This window comes from Cyanistes caeruleus, chromosome 13 (genome assembly GCF_971803275.1).
Source record: "Cyanistes caeruleus chromosome 13, bCyaCae1.hap1.1, whole genome shotgun sequence".
NCBI classification, from domain to species: Eukaryota; Metazoa; Chordata; class Aves; order Passeriformes; family Paridae; genus Cyanistes; species Cyanistes caeruleus.
The window spans coordinates 13,330,365-13,336,364 of NC_141713.1; the positions used below are offsets into that span (position 1 = coordinate 13,330,365).

A 6,000-nucleotide genomic window follows, 5' to 3' on the forward strand; every position below is an offset into this window, starting at 1 on the left:
TACTTCACTGTTCAATAAGGAATACTGCAGTCATCAATAATTCCCATAGAATGGTCTCCCTCCCTCCATGTTCTTCACAGATTGAATGTGATCTGATACAGGAGATCAAAGATACAAAGATTGATGCCACATCACCATTCTGACAATTACTTGCATGGTCATCTTTGCTATTAAAGAGAAAAGACCAAAGATATCCTCCACAGAATTTGAGCTATTTTTGTATAAAACACCAGTAACTATCAGATGAAGCCTCTGACACCATAGTGAAAGGTATCTTTTAAAAAATACTCCTATTCCAATCACAAGAAATGTGAAGGGCCACAAAGCACATGAGTTAGTGAAACATAGATCACAGCTTTGTTTTCTCTGCATCCGATAAAACTCAACACAAACAAAACAAAACCTCACCCACAAAACCCACAGCTTACCAAATTTTCTAAGATTTTGCCAGGGCTTCCCATATGGTCACATTTTCTCTAAACCCCAACAAAACCTATACAAAATTCCCAAAAACTCCACAAAACAACATCAACAACAACAAGCAAACCACTCACAAAAAACACTTCAAACAAAATACTCCACAACAGCAAAATCCCCAAGCAATGCCTACAATGCATTGTATACTGTTTCCATTATCAATTGATCTGATAAAAAACTTGCATAGATCTCATCAGATGGAGTCCCTCATACCTGCAGATGTTTTCTTGCAGTAAAAAAAAGTCATGTACAGAAGTAGTAATAAAAAATATGTACCTTTTGGAATTAACCAAATTTACATCAGCGTTTCTTATCATGATTGGTTTTATTTCTTTTTCAAATAAACAGAGATGGCAAATAAAGTTTTTTTTTTCTTTTAACATTCTTTAACATAATCTTGAAAGCATTTCTGAACAACAAAATAAATGCGAAACTCTGCTATTTCCTTACACAGAGTACCAATCATCTAGCAAGACTAGCAGAAATACTTAGTCTTTAACAGTTTATTGCAGGGGAGCAGACAATCATCCTCTACTTATAAGAGAAAGGGCTGGTATTAGCACATGTTAAGTCTTGAGATGAAATAAAGTAGCAAAGCTTAACTCCTCTGCTTCCTCAATCAGCTTAGGGTGCTGAAGTCAAACATGGTGCTACAAAAGAACAGGATAGTAAACTAAAGTCTTGTATGGAGTAAAGAGGAAGATTCTGAAGTGATTTCCACTTGACAGAGATGACATGGGCCACGTGCCAGGTCTTAGAAAGAGAATCAAGCCTAACTATAACTTTTTCTTCTCTGTAGGGCACTTTTCATTTAGAACACTTTTTAATAGCACCAAGGCAAAGTTTAATAAACTTTAAGGCAAAATAAATTGCTATTTAAGAGACTTCTTTTATAGAACAGACAACATAGATGAGCAGTGTTCTTATTTTAAGAACTTAGTTTTACTTGACCTCAGAGGGGAAAAAAGTAATAAATTATAAAATGTGCTCAGAGGATGCAATACAATTTATACTAACAACACAAAATAGGCACAAGCAATGATATGCCAGCAGAATCCTAAGAAGATACATGTGATAACCTCACCTACACTATACAGCAGCTGATTTTTTTCTTAAATACAGTTAAAATAAATTTGATAATATATACCTAGGCTTTTAGAAAGTGACACCAACTGGTGAAACCTCTTATGGATATTTTATTTTATTAATTGGGATATACACATTAAGATACTCTTAAAGGTGACTCAAAAGGCAGAGCATCTTTTAAAAGGCAAGTATCAGGATTCATTTCCCATCTTTTAACCTAATATTTAAATTCAATTATGTAATTTGAAGCCAAGCTCTCACTGACTTCTTTTTTCCTGGGAAGAAAGCTGACCTAATGAATTCCTGTCCTGCTCCTACACTTCTTCATCAGTTGTGCCAGCACAACTTAGAACAGAACTATGGTGTGAAGCAGGGCAGGTTAAAAATAACCCGGCCTAGTAACAGTTTTATTGTCACAACTGAGAGGTCAAAAATCTGTAACCTGAACAATCAAAAATTGCAGTAAGGGGTAACGGATTGGATTAGAGGAGATGTGCAGGAACAGCTCCTGCAAGTGGTCTCCATTGCCAAAGAAAACATCTACATCCATTTTTAGAGTACAAACAGATTCCAAATTTTTAGCTTCTTTGACTACGTTAACACACAAAATGCATTCTAGGAATCCTGTTAGGAGTTGCCCTCAAAGACAAAATCAACAGTGAATACTTCCCCTACTCTGCTCAACTATTCTCCAGTGGTGATGCAGTGTAAGAAAAGTAAGCCTACCGATAATAGCCTTCATCTTTTTAATTTTTTAATACGTATAAGCATATATTCATGTTTATATACACATTTCCTGAAAGGTAGTCCATGGATCTGAGAGGTCAAAAACTCCACTGCAGTGCTGTGGACTCAAAGAAAGTGTTGAAAGTGTTGAAATCAGTATTGTAAGGTAAAGCATCAAAATCGTGAACAAGTTTTTTAAAAACATTTTTTAAATAACATTATAGGCTATATCAACATATTGCCTTAAAAAGCAACTGCCCATCTAAAACTAAGCATAGCCATGAAAGTTCATTAGGCAGGTGCAAATAACCAACAACCTACGAACCACAAGTCCCTGGAACACTATTATAGTTACTAGAAAGGGGATGAATTAAAAACCTGATACAGGACAGACTGAAAAATTAGAGCTCATTTCCCAAAACAGCAATAAGCTTCTGATGAAGAAACTGATTTAAAAGCACTATTTTAGCCATCTTTATCATGGCAGTTAGGTTTAAAAATACCTGACTTTATTAAAATCCAGTTGTCTTTATAACCTCTTTAAGTTAGGATTTAAAAGCACTCACATTGAAACAAAAAATTATATAACATTAGCAAATGTATCAAGACTAACAGCTGTAGTGAAAACAGCAGAATTATCTGTAGAAGAGCACGATAAGGATGGACAGAAATTTGCACTACAGAAAATCACTAGACTTTCTATACTATATAGATATCGTATATTATATATATAGATATAGTATATTACAGTATTATAATTGTGTATTATAAGCATATATTATAGTATAGAAAATCACTAAATTTTCTATACTATAACATACTATAGTAGATGCAGCCACAATAAGACTTAAGAGTTATTGAAAATCCAGTTATCACTTCAAATGGGAATTTGACTGTTCCACTCTTAAGCTCAAGTGAGCATTCCAATAATCAAAACTTCCTTGGATTGCCTTAAAATCAAATAACTAATGAAATTAGTAGTGAGCTTAGAACGAGGACATCTACATTAGCCAGAAATTTTTCAGACTAGCCTTGTCACCTTTCCATAATAGAATCACAAAATATTCTGAATTGGAAGGGTCCCATAAAGATCACAGCGTCCAACTCTTAGTCCTGCATGCGATATCCCAAATAACCCCACCACCTGCCTGAGAGCATTGAGAAAACTATTCTGGAACTGTAGGTTTGGTGCTGTAACCACTTCCCTGAGAAGCCTATTCCAGTGCCCAACCACTCTCTAGGTGAAGAATCTTTTCCCAATATCTAACCTAAATCTTTCCTGACGCAACTTCAAACCATACCCTCGGGTCTTGTCACTGGTAACCACAGACATCAGTATCCGCCCTCCTCTTCCCTTCATGAGGTCTGCCACGTGGGCTCCCCTCAGTCTCCTCTTCTGTAGGCTGAACACACCAAGTCACCTCAGCCACTCCTCGTATGGCTATCATCTGTTACTCAAATAATTTGTTCCCCCACTTCAATGCCCAAGAGAAGTTATCTTACGTACTACACGGATCATACGATGGACTGCACGTTGCATTTCTCAGATAACGTCCCATACAGGCACATAACTTTGCACCATTAATTGAAGGGTGTGCAATCCACAACTCCATCAGGACTGGGAACAACTAGGTTTTAATTGAGGGCTGCATTTGTTTAGCAGCAAAGAAACAATGACCAAGCTGAAACTGCACCTAAAAATTGTAAAAAAACCAAAGAGTAAACCAATTTCCCTCAAACACAAACCTCAGCAGCCAATGCTACCCTCTGCGCCATGAGAAGGCACAAGCTCCGCCTTGGGAAGGGCAATATCGGCGGTGCCAGCCCGCCAGAAGCTCACGCCGCCGAGCCGCCGTGGTGCCAGGCCGCGGGAGCAGCTGAGTCCCGAGGGCGGCCGAACAGCAGCCGCTGCAGCCCGACCGCCCCGCGTCCCGCCCCTCACGCCGGGTGACCGCCGGCACTGGGCTCGGGCTGCAGGCTCCGGTTCGGGTGAGGCCCGCACGGCAGAAGAGCGGCCGGCGGGGAGGAGGCCGAACCGAGCCGCGCCGCCAGTACCGCTCTTGCTGTTAACGCCCGGGGCCCCCCACGGGGCCAACGGCGGGCGGAGCGAGCCCTACCCGGGCCGCCCTCGAGGGCAGAACCGTCCGGTGCCAGCGGGGTGCGCGGGCGGTTCACGGGAGCCCTCGCAACGCGGGGGCCCCGCTCGGGGACGCCAGGCCGCGCTCCGACCTAAGATGGCGCCGGTGTTGCCGGCGACAATCCCCCCGCGCCCGTCCCCGCCGAGCGCCGCTCTCGCCGCCCGGGGAGCGCGGCAGGGCGGCCCGGGGGCATGGAGCGGGCTGACCTTACCGTGCTGCGCGTCCGCAGGGGCCGCGGTGGGGCCGCCGCTCCCTGCCACAGGGGCCGGCGGGGGATGGGGCAGCGCCGACTGAGGCGCCTCGCTCACCTCACCGGGGCGCGGCGCCACCTCAGCGCCGCCGCCACCGCCGCCGGGGGGAACGCGGGCGAGAGGCGGGGGCGGCCGCGGCCCCGCGCGCTGCCTGACGGGAGCCGCGGGTCGGACACATCGCGGTGCCCGCGATCGGGGCGGGGCCAGGCCGGGGCGGGGCTGGCGCCATGTGCTAGGCCTCACACCCCGGGACGGCACCGCCGCCATGTGTTGGGCCTCGCAGCCTGGATTGCTATCGCCGCCCTGTGCCGAACCTCACAGCCCCGGTACCAGGAACTGCTGCTGGTTTTGGGCTTCCTGACCCGGCACTGCGCCGCTGCCGTGGGCCAGGCCTCGTGCCCGGCGGCCCCAGCCCAGCCTTGCGCTGCCCACCCACTGCCTTGGTGAGGGCACACAGGGCCACTGCCACGCTATTAGGGAAGTCAGCCAGTATCAACACAGGCTGGGGACTGAACAGATTGAGAGAAGCCCTGCCAAAAAGGACATAGAAGTTCTGGTGTATTCAAGGCTTAATATGAGTTATCAATGTGCGCTTAAAGCCCAGAAAGCCAAACATGTGGCCTGGGCCACATCCAAAGCAGCATGGGCAGCATAGGAGGGAGGAGATTCTGCCCCTCCACTTTGGTGAGGCTCCACCTCGAGTACTGCGTCTATTTCTGGGGTCCCAGCACAGGAAGGACATGGACCTGTAGGACCAAGTCCAGAGAAGGCCACCAGATTGATCAGAGGTACAGAGACTTCTCCTATGAGGAAAGGCTTGAGAGATTGGGAATTGTTCAGCCTGGAAAAGACAAGATTTGAGAGTAACCTAATTGCAGCCTTTCAGTACCTGAAGGGAACTTACGGGTAAGATGGGGAAAATTATTTACCACAGTCATGCAGTGAGAGGGCAAGGGGGAATGGATTCAAATTGAAAGAGAGTAGGTTTGGATTAGAGAGTTGGTTTGGATTGGATATTAGGGAAAAAATTCTTTAGTGTGAAGGTGGTGAAGCTCTGGAACAGGTTGCCCAGGGAAATTGTGGCTGTCCTATCTCTGAACATGTTCAAGGACAGGTTGGATGGGGCTCTGAGAAACTTGGTCTCACTTTGTATGTACCTGCTCACAGCAGGAGGTTTGGAACTAGATGATCTTGAAGATCTCTTCCAATCCAAACCATTCTAAAATTGTATGCTCCACTACCTAGGAACCACTCTGGCTGTCACATTTGCACCACTTGAGCTCGGACCGAAGGCCCTGCGCAGGTGCACCTCTCGCACAGAC

At 45.4% G+C, this 6,000-nt stretch overlaps 2 protein-coding genes across 15 annotated transcripts in view; one reads left to right on the top strand and one right to left on the bottom strand.

Moving 5' to 3' along the window:
• The window catches only part of ZNF280D (zinc finger protein 280D), a 48,716-nt gene extending 43,837 nt beyond the window's left edge, over nucleotides 1-4,879 (bottom strand). For 2 of the 12 annotated variants that reach the window (XR_015275815.1, XM_086848982.1), the window contains exon 1: nucleotides 4,639-4,879. The gene's annotated coding sequence lies outside the window, so the exon portion shown is untranslated. Of the gene's footprint in view, nucleotides 1-3,796 lie in introns of all 12 variants that reach the window. The other 10 variants (XR_015275814.1, XM_023934060.2, XR_015275816.1 and 7 more) reach the window with 8 other exon arrangements.
• The window catches only part of TCF12 (transcription factor 12), a 194,452-nt gene continuing 193,300 nt past the window's right edge, over nucleotides 4,849-6,000 (top strand). For 2 of the 3 annotated variants that reach the window (XM_086848994.1, XM_086849006.1), the window contains exon 1: nucleotides 4,849-5,466. The gene's annotated coding sequence lies outside the window, so the exon portion shown is untranslated. The remainder of the gene's footprint in view (nucleotides 5,467-6,000) is intronic. The other variant, XM_086848995.1, reaches the window with a different exon arrangement.